Source organism: Vulpes vulpes, chromosome 4, assembly GCF_048418805.1.
Source record: "Vulpes vulpes isolate BD-2025 chromosome 4, VulVul3, whole genome shotgun sequence".
In the NCBI taxonomy this organism is placed as follows: Eukaryota; Metazoa; Chordata; class Mammalia; order Carnivora; family Canidae; genus Vulpes; species Vulpes vulpes.
The window spans coordinates 139,745,796-139,756,312 of NC_132783.1; the positions used below are offsets into that span (position 1 = coordinate 139,745,796).

A 10,517-nucleotide genomic window follows, 5' to 3' on the forward strand; every position below is an offset into this window, starting at 1 on the left:
ATAATGTTTTTTGCATCTTCTCATTTTCATTACTTGTACATTTCTCTGGACTAATTTTTAAAAACCATCATCATCATCATCATCATCATCATCTTCATCATTTTATCCTTGATATTCTTAATAGAAACACTTCTACTCTAATGTTATCATAAGGTCTGAGTACTTCAATTCCATTTCATTATATCCTTTTATTATTTTTAATAAGGAGAAATATTTATATAGACTTATCTATATAGATTTGTTTCATAATATGTTATGATGTCTAGGAAATGAATATTTAGTAAAGACTCATAATGGGATAATTAAGGACTTAATTTTTCTAAATGATGCTAATATATATAAAATTCTTCACATAAAATTACATATACAAATTTTTAAATTTATATACACTTGTATATGTGACCTATGCATTACGTCTTCCTCCTCTACCCCAAAGTTGTCAACTATGTGCAACAATTATATTTCTATATGTGAAACAATAGCATAGCATACATGTGCATATATATATATATATATATATATATATACCCATAGAGACTTGTAAATGGACATAAACATGCATATGTGTGTATATATGCATCATTAATATAAAACCCACATTTTTTACTCTGTTTTGGCAACCGATGTTAATCCTCAAGATACGTAAAATGGCAGGTTGACTATGAAACAGTCTAACATAGGAACATGATTCACCAAATTGCTGGTCAATTAAAAAAGCCATCACTTTAAGTAGTTTGTTTCACTAAATTATCACTAAATTGCCCAATGTGTTTATTTCAATTTGTTCTTTTGAACATCATTAAGTAGATGTTTTCTAAGATTCAGGAAAATTGGAAACCAAGGTCTAAATTACCATTGTGACAAAATAAAAAAAAAAAAACAACATTAGTTTTATAATTAACAAAACATTTTTTGCACTATACTAAAACAAAGCTCCATGTTACAGACTGTGAATTATGCCATTTGAAAATTACTGAAAAATAAAACAAACATCAATAAGCCATATGCAAGAATGCCAAATCATAACAAGCAAGTATTGTATAGATGTAAGTGAAATATTTTAGAGTGATGGTAATATATTTAATTTAAAATATTTCTGGTTCAGCTACATAATAATGAAAGTAAAAATATCTCCAGTATCTAAATATAGACTGTATCTTTGATAATTCACACGGAAATTCTTTCCATATTTTTCCTTTAAAAGAATAACGAACTGAAGATAAAGCATCATTGAGAACTGACTGAGGATGCACAACATTTTCCTTCTCCCCTACACTGCATCTGTGTATCCCACACCACTCTCAAATAAGAGATTCAGAAATTCAAGAACTGTCCCCTGATTTTGGCTCAGAAACAGGCTGTCAGGATGAAAGAGGATTCAGGTTTTAGCAAAACAGGCACTGTACTTGAAGATTAGCCATTAGCTTCAGATACATGCCAACAGTAGCAGCTGGCCTTTTAAAGTCTCACATGCTCATTTCATTTCTGTTCATTGATTTATCTAAAAGGAGAGAGGAAGAATAGACAATAAGGAAAGGAGTTCACAAGTATCTTTATGCTGTTTTCACCGAATTGGAGTCAACACTTGTAATTGTTTTTGTTATTCGAGGATCGGTAAATCTAAATATGATAGTGAACGTTTTGGACCACATCCCAGCACTGTTGTCAGGCAACAAACTGCATAGATCACATACTACATGAGTGTATGTATGCTTGTGTGTATTTTTGTGTGTGAGTATGTATATGCATATATGTGTACATACGAACTAGGGGTGGTGGAAGGGAAGGAGGGCGGGGGGTGGGGGTGAATGCGTGACAGGAACTGAGGGGGGCACTTGATGGGATGAGCACTCGGTGTTATTCTGTATGTTGGCAAATTGAACACCAATAAAAAATAAATTTATTATAAAAAAAGTGAACATCAAAAAAAATTAAAAAAAAAAAGTGAACATCATGAGGAGTTACAGGGATTTGGAGAAGTAGAGATAATGTATTAAATGCATAATTCCTCTTCAATATACATCAAGACTATATATAGCTTAATTATATGCACAGATACTGATAAGCAATTATAATTGGCTGCTATATATATTATATATATTTGTACATATATAATATAATGTATATTTAAATATATTTAAATATATTTGTAGTTATATAAATATATATAGCAATGTATATATTATATGTAAATATAACAAATATAAAATAGTATATATATATATATATTTACATATATATTTTTAAAGCACTGAGAAATCAGATACATCCACTAAGGTTATCTTTCCATACCCCTTTGCCTTATTCATCATAAAATTCTTCATCATTCACTCAGATGGTGAGCAGTAATGGTTTATAGTGGGTAAAGATCCATTTATTTTATGAAATATGATAGTCAATATATTAAAATAAAAGTGATGTGTCTTAGAGTACCATTGGGATGTTAAAGACATTAAAAAATATTGAAGATATTTTTAAAATTCTCTTTTTTTTTAGGAGTGGCAAAATGATTAGAAATTTCTAGTGTGAGAAGTAATACTTATGTTCATATTGTAATGGACTGGGAGGTGAAGCAGGATTTTCTTTGAGGTTTATCATCCAAGGATTCAATATTTTGATATAAAAAATGGGAATTTGGAAGAAGCTTTTGACGCACTATTAAGAAATGTCATCCTAGCAATGATAACTATCCAAAGTAGATAGAAGTGCTTGGGATGTAGAGCTCGACTGGTCTTAAAGAATATGGCTGAGGATGGAGCTGGAGCTTCAAGGGGCACCCAGGTAGCTTAAGGTGTGTCGAGGACAGCTTTAAAAATACATAGCATGTCATTGCTAAAGATGAGAAGATTTATAAAATTGAGAGTTCACCCAATTTCTCTTAATTATCCAAACTCATTTTTTCCATCTCCCTTTTTCTTAGTGATGTTTGATATTATACTTCCAAATGATATAGTTTAATTTGCCATAAAAATGACTTCAAATGGTAATATGTTGTCTTAAGAAGCAGAAGATATGGAAATTCAAGAAGATATCTGCAGTGTTTTTAACAAATCTGTGAGTTGAATAAATTTTGAAATCATTAAAAATAAAGTGAGAAAAATTCCTCCTCTCACAGGATTTATCATTATGGGAACATCTGGCATTTGGAATACAGATATTAAAATAAAATTGTTGAAATTTTACAATATTATTCACAATGTATAATTGATCTTTTTAGCAGATTTTTCAAATTAGCCATTCTCGTTTTGTTCTCCAAACATGTATTTTATATGACCAAAACATTTTATACTACATTAAAAATACACTAATAAGTGAATTCTATTATATACTTTTAAGGAAAACTAAAAGTAGCTTCATGGCATAAGGAAATTATTTAGGGAAATCCAAAATATGCATCGTATTCAAAGGAGCAAATTTAATAAAATTCAAAATATGTATCATATTCTAAGGAGAGAAATACAATATACAAAATATCTCCATCTGATAAAACCTTAATTCTTCTTTCTGGGATCAGCAGCTGCACGGTTGTCATATACCTGTGCTGTTTAAAAAACAGAATGCATAGTTAGTGGTCATTAGGACACTAAGGTTATTTTCTGCACATGCCAGTCTTCTCCATGCCCCATGCAAGGGAATTCTTGACAAATAGCAAGAACAGAAATGTTATATTTTGAGGGCCATGAAAGACTACGTCCAATCATAATTTAGAGTCGACTTAACTTCAAAGAGCTTAATTACAGGTCACTTCCATGGCGTGACAGATGGTGGAACGGTAAAGTGGGTAACATGACACAAAGACAGGTGGCAGAGATGCTGAGGGAATTTCTTCTAAGATAATGTCAGTCTGGGCATTTTGGTGACATTGAGACTCCAGGGGCAAGATCATGGGCGGAGTCAGTGCTAATCTTAAACCATTTAAGAATTGATAATTGCCTTAAGTGCTACAACCAACTCTGTTACTTTTCACCTTGAATGAACATGCTGAAAGGACATTGAGCTGTCTTTTGAAAACAAAAGAATCCTCCTCGTGGCCTTTAAACGTTTATTTAGGAATGAACCATTCAAATTATGTCTGGTGAACCAAAAATTAACACATAAAAAATATTTGGGGGAATCAATTTGTATTGGGCAGGGGTTTTTTAAACACATCAACAAATACCAACATATTGTTAAAATTTATGTAGAAAAATACCTTGTGATTTCTTTTAAATCCACCTCTGTGGGTAGGACTGTCCTTGGAGATGGAAGAAGGAGGATGCAGGCTAGATGTCCTGCTAACCTTGCACAGAAAGACTCAACTCCCCTCTGTGACTGGCTGCAGTGCATTTTAAAGGGCAAGTACTGGGTGAAAAGCTTCCTGGAAAAAAAAATAACAGCAACAAGTGCAAAAACACAACAAAACACTCCTGTTGGGCTTATTCAACAAATATTTATTCTATTATATATATAGAATATAAATATTCCATAATATCTAGAATAATAAATATCATTCTACAATAATATTCTAGAAATATTTATGTAAATCTCACAATTTTTCTTACCTGCTGCAGTGAATTAAATAGGATGACAGGTGCTAATCATGTCTAAGACTTTGAAAACAAACCATTGTCTGGTATGATTCAGGAATTTTGTAATGCTCCAAATTCCACTAAACACTTCAGCACAGCAGTACTGCATAAATGCAAACTTAGACAATATATAGTGATTTCGTGTTTTAGAAATAAGGATCTATGGCTCAGTTGGTTGTGTGTCTGCCTTTGGTTCAGATCATGGTCATCTGGGGTCCTTGGATCCAGCCCCACGTTTGGCTCCCTCCTCGGAGGGGAGCCTGCTTCTCCCTCTCCCACTCCCCCTGCTTGTGATCTCTCTCTACCAAATAAATAAATACAATATTAAAAAAAAAAAAAGAAAAGAAAAAAGGATCTATATTCATTGGCATTTCCACTTTTATTTAAAACTGTGATTCTCCTTTCAAAGCAAGGGGAAATATTACTTTTTAACAAAAACAACAATAACAAAATGTGTTTGTAGGTTCATAATAAAAACACTCAAAATTATTTGGTTATTATATGACTAAAGGTGGTGTGGTTAGGCACAGAGAGGCAAGCAAATTAGATGCATCGAATAACTTTACAAGGACATGAAAAAAATCCCCATTTTCTACTCTAGACATATATTAAATTAATTTTGAAACAAATAATGGCATTTTCATTTTTGAGTAATAATCCCTTGAGAAAAACACTGATAACAGGATGGGGAAAACCTTTTACTTTATTTATTTGGGAAGAAATGCTGTCTATCCTTCGTAGTTTATTACTAACACCTTCTATGCAGAATATTTGAAGGACTTAGTAAGGACCAATCACAGGAAAAGAAAAAAAAAAAAAAACTACCTTGGCAAACTACCGTGCAATTGATCTCTTAAAATAAAATATAATAATAATTTCTTTAACATTCAAATTTATTTTTTTTTTTATTTATTTATGATAGGCACACAGTGAGAGAGAGAGAGAGAGGCAGAGACACAGGCAGAGGGAGAAGCAGGCTCCATGCACGGGGAGCCTGATGTGGGATTCCATCCCGGGTCTCCAGGATCGCGCCCTGGGCCAAAGGCAGGCGCTAAACCGCTGCGCCACCCAGGGATCCCCAACATTCAAATTTAAAATCATGTCATTGCATGTGTTAGAATATGGCTAACTTGAAACAGTATCCTAACATTATTTGATTGGAAAAGCTCAAGAAAGAGATTCATATATTGATTTTGCATGTATCTCACACTTTTCTATTTTATTAAGATATTACAAAACTTCTAATAAATTAGAAGTATTCATATAAATGCATAACTTTTGAAAGAGAATCACTAATCACTTCTCAAAATTAAAATTTTAATGGATCATATTTTTATTGGTTTATTAATCTCCCTAGAAAATCTCTGTTACAGAAAAATGTCATATAAAGCCATACAAATAATAATCCAAATATAGTTGTTATCGTAGCCTTGGGGAGACATTCAACTGGTCTGTAATGATTAAGACGTATTGTTTACTTCATGGTACTGTCGATTCTGATTGGCCTGTGCTTCCTGGTTGGTTGATAAATATTATGAATATCTCTGCTGTATTTGGATGTTACCATGAAATGGTAGAGACGTTTCCATCTGTATTTTATGTTGAATTCCAATGTGGGAGTTTCCATCTCCTGTTAGTACAAGAAGATAGTTACTAGGACTGTGAATGGCCTTAATTGTGATTATCTAAGGGCACAATTCTCCTTCTCACTTAAGATGAATGTGAGAATATACTTAAGCTAAGACAAATTTATTCATAAAGGCATTCCATGCTTTTTGTGATAGAAACCACTGACTTATCCCAGGTCTGTTAGAAGGCATGAGTAAGCATATTGTATTTTCGAGCTAGAACAAGAAAGCAGCACTTTCTTCTACTTGGAGAGTTTTCTCTCCATTCCCCAGAGTAAAGGTCCAGGGCCGATAAAGCTCAACTAGGGTTTTCTCCAAGAAGTAGCTTGCACATCCTCCAAAACCTGGGGAAATATTTGGTTGAGATATTGTGAAGGTAAATCATCACCTATGGCCAGACAATTTCATTTGCATAATTTTCAGAGTTTTCATCCTCTTTACCCTTATTACAATTCACTAATATCCCTGCGTGGCACACATGGTTGGTTGATTTCCCAACAAAAATGTTTGTAGGGAAATATACCCACATTTTTTTTTTGATAAATTGAGTTAGTTTATGTTGACTTTTTAAATAATATAGACTATCAGGTATTATAGGCTTAAGTGTATTCCCTCCCAAAAGATGTTGAAGTCCTAACCCAAGTTCCTTTCAGTACGTGATTTTATTTTGACATATGGTCAAGGCAGGCGTAGTTAGCTAAAATGAGGTTATACTGGAATAAGATTGGCCCTAAATCCAATGTGGTTTAGTGTCTTATAAGAAGATGGCCATGTGAAGACAGAGAAACACTGGGAATATGTCCTGTGATGACAAATTCAGAGATGAAGTTATGCAGCTACAAAGTCAAGGAATGACAAAGATTGCTGGGAAAGTACCAGAAGCTAGAAGAGTCAAAGAGTGAGTCCCTACAGATTTCGGAGGGAGTATAGCCCTTCCAATACCAGAGTTTCAGGCTTCTAGCCTCCAAAACTGTGAGATCAGACATTTATGTTTTTAAAGTCACTTTAGTTTGCATTACATTGTTATAGCAGCCCTAGGAAACTAATATTTCTTTTTTTATTTATTTATTTTTTATGATAGTCACAGAGAGAGAGAGAGAGGCAGAGACACAGGCAGAGGGAGAAGCAAGCTCCATGCACCGGGAGCCCGACGTGGGATTCGATCCCGGGTCTCCAGGATCGCGCCCTGGGCCAAAGGCAGGCGCCAAACCGCTGCACCACCCAGGGATCCCGGAAACTAATATTTCTAAATAAAATGTTCACTTAATTAAAACCAATGCTAAGGTTATATTTTATGCTACTTATATTAGGGAAATTGCTTTCTGTATTGATCCCTTTTCCATAATAATAAAAGCACATAAGTGGAATACAGGACACATGTCTTCCTTTTCCTATGATGTTTGTATGTTATTCTTTAAAATGCCTACATTCATATTCTTACATGCAAAGATTGTAGAATGAAAAATAAAACACCCCTTCATTAAAATACTTCAAATTGTGACATACTTTGTCAAGCAGCCATTTCTCTAATTCCTAGATTGATGTGAAGAGCAGATTAATTAAACCGTTATATCTGAAGTGGTCTGCTTAAAACGTATTTCTGTTAACAAAAACCAATAATAGTTCAATGCAGTTATTCCTTGATTTTTCTATAAAAATGCCTATTTCGTATTAGGCCCTTATTAAATGTTTGTTGAATATATAATCGAACTAAAATATGACTGCAAGTAAAACGAGGAATAACAAGTACTAATGGAATTGTGTTCAATATCTGCTTGCTTTTATAAAATACAGAAAGAAAATATTCAGATGGAGGCATTATCTGTTTTTTTAGGTAATAGAATAGAGCTTGAAATGTAAGGGAGACCTTACTCTATTAATTCTGTTTTTCCTCTAATTTTATCATTGTAGTTAGAGGCTTGAGAAGGAAACCATCATCTTCAAATTACTTTAGGAACGCCTGGTGGCTTAGTTGGTAGAACATGCAACTCTTGATCTTAGTGTTGTAAGTTCAAGGTCCACGTTGGGTGTTATTTAAAAGTAAAATTGGGGATCCCCGGGTGGCTCAGCTGTTTAGCACCTGCCTTTGGCCCAGGGTGTGTGATCCTGGAGACCAGGGATCAAATCCCACATCGGGCTCCCTGCATGGAGCCTGCTTCTCCCTCTGCCTGTGTCTCTGCCTCTCTCTCTGTGTTTCTCGTGAATAAATAAATAAAACCTTAAAAAAAGTAAAATCATAAAAAAATAAAAATAAACAACAATCTCTAAACACAAATTGTTCTGGTATCTTTACGTTAAGAATGCTCACGGTTAGAAGATAGCAAATACTAAGTCATCAATAGCATCATCTTTTCTTTGGAAATAAAGGAAATTAACCTCTAGGTTTGACTCACAAGTCTGATCACAAAATACTTCTTCCAGGAAGTTCGAAAGAAGTGCTTCGTAGTGGAAGGATTCTGTTAATTTGGGTTATATATGAACGGAGCTCTGCAAAATCTATGTGACTTTTAGGTTCTTTTGCTGACATATCAGTTGTTGGGTGTATAGACTCTATAGGCACTGAAAGATTTCCAGTTTAAAGTTAGGCAACTAAAATGATTTCAGGCAAGTCTGGAGGGAACTACGATGGCTAGAACTCATTGCTCTCTATTTCATTAGGAAGTTCATCCAAAACTTTGAGAAACAAGCTTGCCTATTTTATGAGCATTTTCGGAGATCATTTCTCTGGCATTCAAGGAAATTGATATGATTTATCTCTTTTACTTCAGCCAACACCATTTTTAGACCTAATAGGAGAGAAAAGAAGCTAAAACACTGGAGAGGATATATATGTGTACAGTAACTGAAACTTTTAGTAATTGAAACTCTTTACTACGATAGGCCAAGAAACAATTAATTTTTATCATATCTTTAAGTCCAGGAAATCCAATAAAATGAAAAGATATAGATATTTATTATTTTTCTTTACTTTCAGTTACACTAACCTGTCACCCTTGATGGAATGCTGTCACTGAGGTAGGTGAATCTCTTCCATTGCCTGGCAAAGAGTGTGAGAAGACTAAGACACACTCTTGCATGTCTCTCAAACTACAGTTTTGATCTTTATTCTGTTTCTTATGATATTTAAACTTTAAGATATTTTTTCACAGTTTCTAACCAACCAAATTTTCTTTCTTACTTTTGAGTGTAAGTATATATTTTACACATTTATTATTTCTTAATATCATTTCGTAAGTGCATTGGGTTTGATACACAATGAAGAGATGATATGTACTCAGCTCACTATTTGACACCAGTAATCTTTTCAAAGGTTTAATCTAGCATTTGATAAATGCCAGAAACTTTGACTGCCTGGACTGGAATCAATACGTATGTATTAAAACCAATTTTAAGCTACTCCCTGACCCTATCATTCCAGAGGCATCATGTCTCTAGCTCTGCCTCTTGGCATTTCAAAACACACTCCAAGTTGACCCAGCAAAGGTGGTTTCGAAGTACAAAATGATGTGCTTGAATTTCATTTAGCACTTCACGTCCATAGATTTAATTTGGGGCCACAAGAGAGAAGTTACAGATTATGAAGAGTTTATTCTTTTCATAGCGAATTGACTTAATTATTGACATAAATCGTTTTTGGAGAATCATGACCTTTTATGCTCAATTGAAAGCAAATATATTTTGTACTTTTGAACCAACAGGACAAAGTAATTTCTGCAGCTAACGAAATAAGATCATCGCCCTAATATACACCTAAGGCAGAGGATGTGCGACTGACCGAGTTTTAAGAAGGTGATTTGCTATCATGTCAGAATACATTTGTAGGTCAACTTGAACAATAACTTATCCCCTCGGGTTACTAGAATCTTACATTTTTACTCGTGAAAGCTCTTGACAAATTGGGAAGCAGAGAAGCACCTTGTGCTTAAAACACTTTTCACATCTATTATCTTTCCTTCTGTGTGAGACTAGTCAAGTTGTCAGGCACAGATATAAACAGACTTTCTTTTATATAATGATTTCTATGGTCCTAAAAATAGCAAACCTCCCTGCTTGCCAGTACATGAGGAGGCAACTACAGTTTTCTTTTAGAATCACGGTGTCAAAGTTAATGTTAACTGGACTTTAGTTTCTTTTAGAGACGTCCAGCAAGGAGCTACTGATAGGTTTTGGGGAAATTGAGACAAACATTCTGGATGTGTAATTTATAAATCAGAAACTAAGCTGCTTCAAAAGGTTTCCATATCTGAATTGATACTGAGCTTTGTAGAGCATCATGATGCACTTGGGTCATTAGTAAGTAGTGTGGTCATGTAATTTGTCA

At 33.9% G+C, this 10,517-nt stretch overlaps 1 long non-coding RNA gene across 1 annotated transcript; it reads right to left on the reverse strand.

Moving 5' to 3' along the window:
- Positions 1-1,234: 1,234 nt before the first annotated feature.
- LOC140598476 (uncharacterized) lies at positions 1,235-4,358 on the reverse strand. Its single transcript, XR_012000901.1, has 3 exons — positions 4,193-4,358; positions 3,491-3,541; positions 1,235-1,501 (listed from the first exon to the last, which is right to left on the reverse strand). It is a non-coding gene; the product is annotated as an uncharacterized lncRNA (long non-coding RNA).
- Between the last annotated feature and the right edge of the window lie 6,159 nt (positions 4,359-10,517).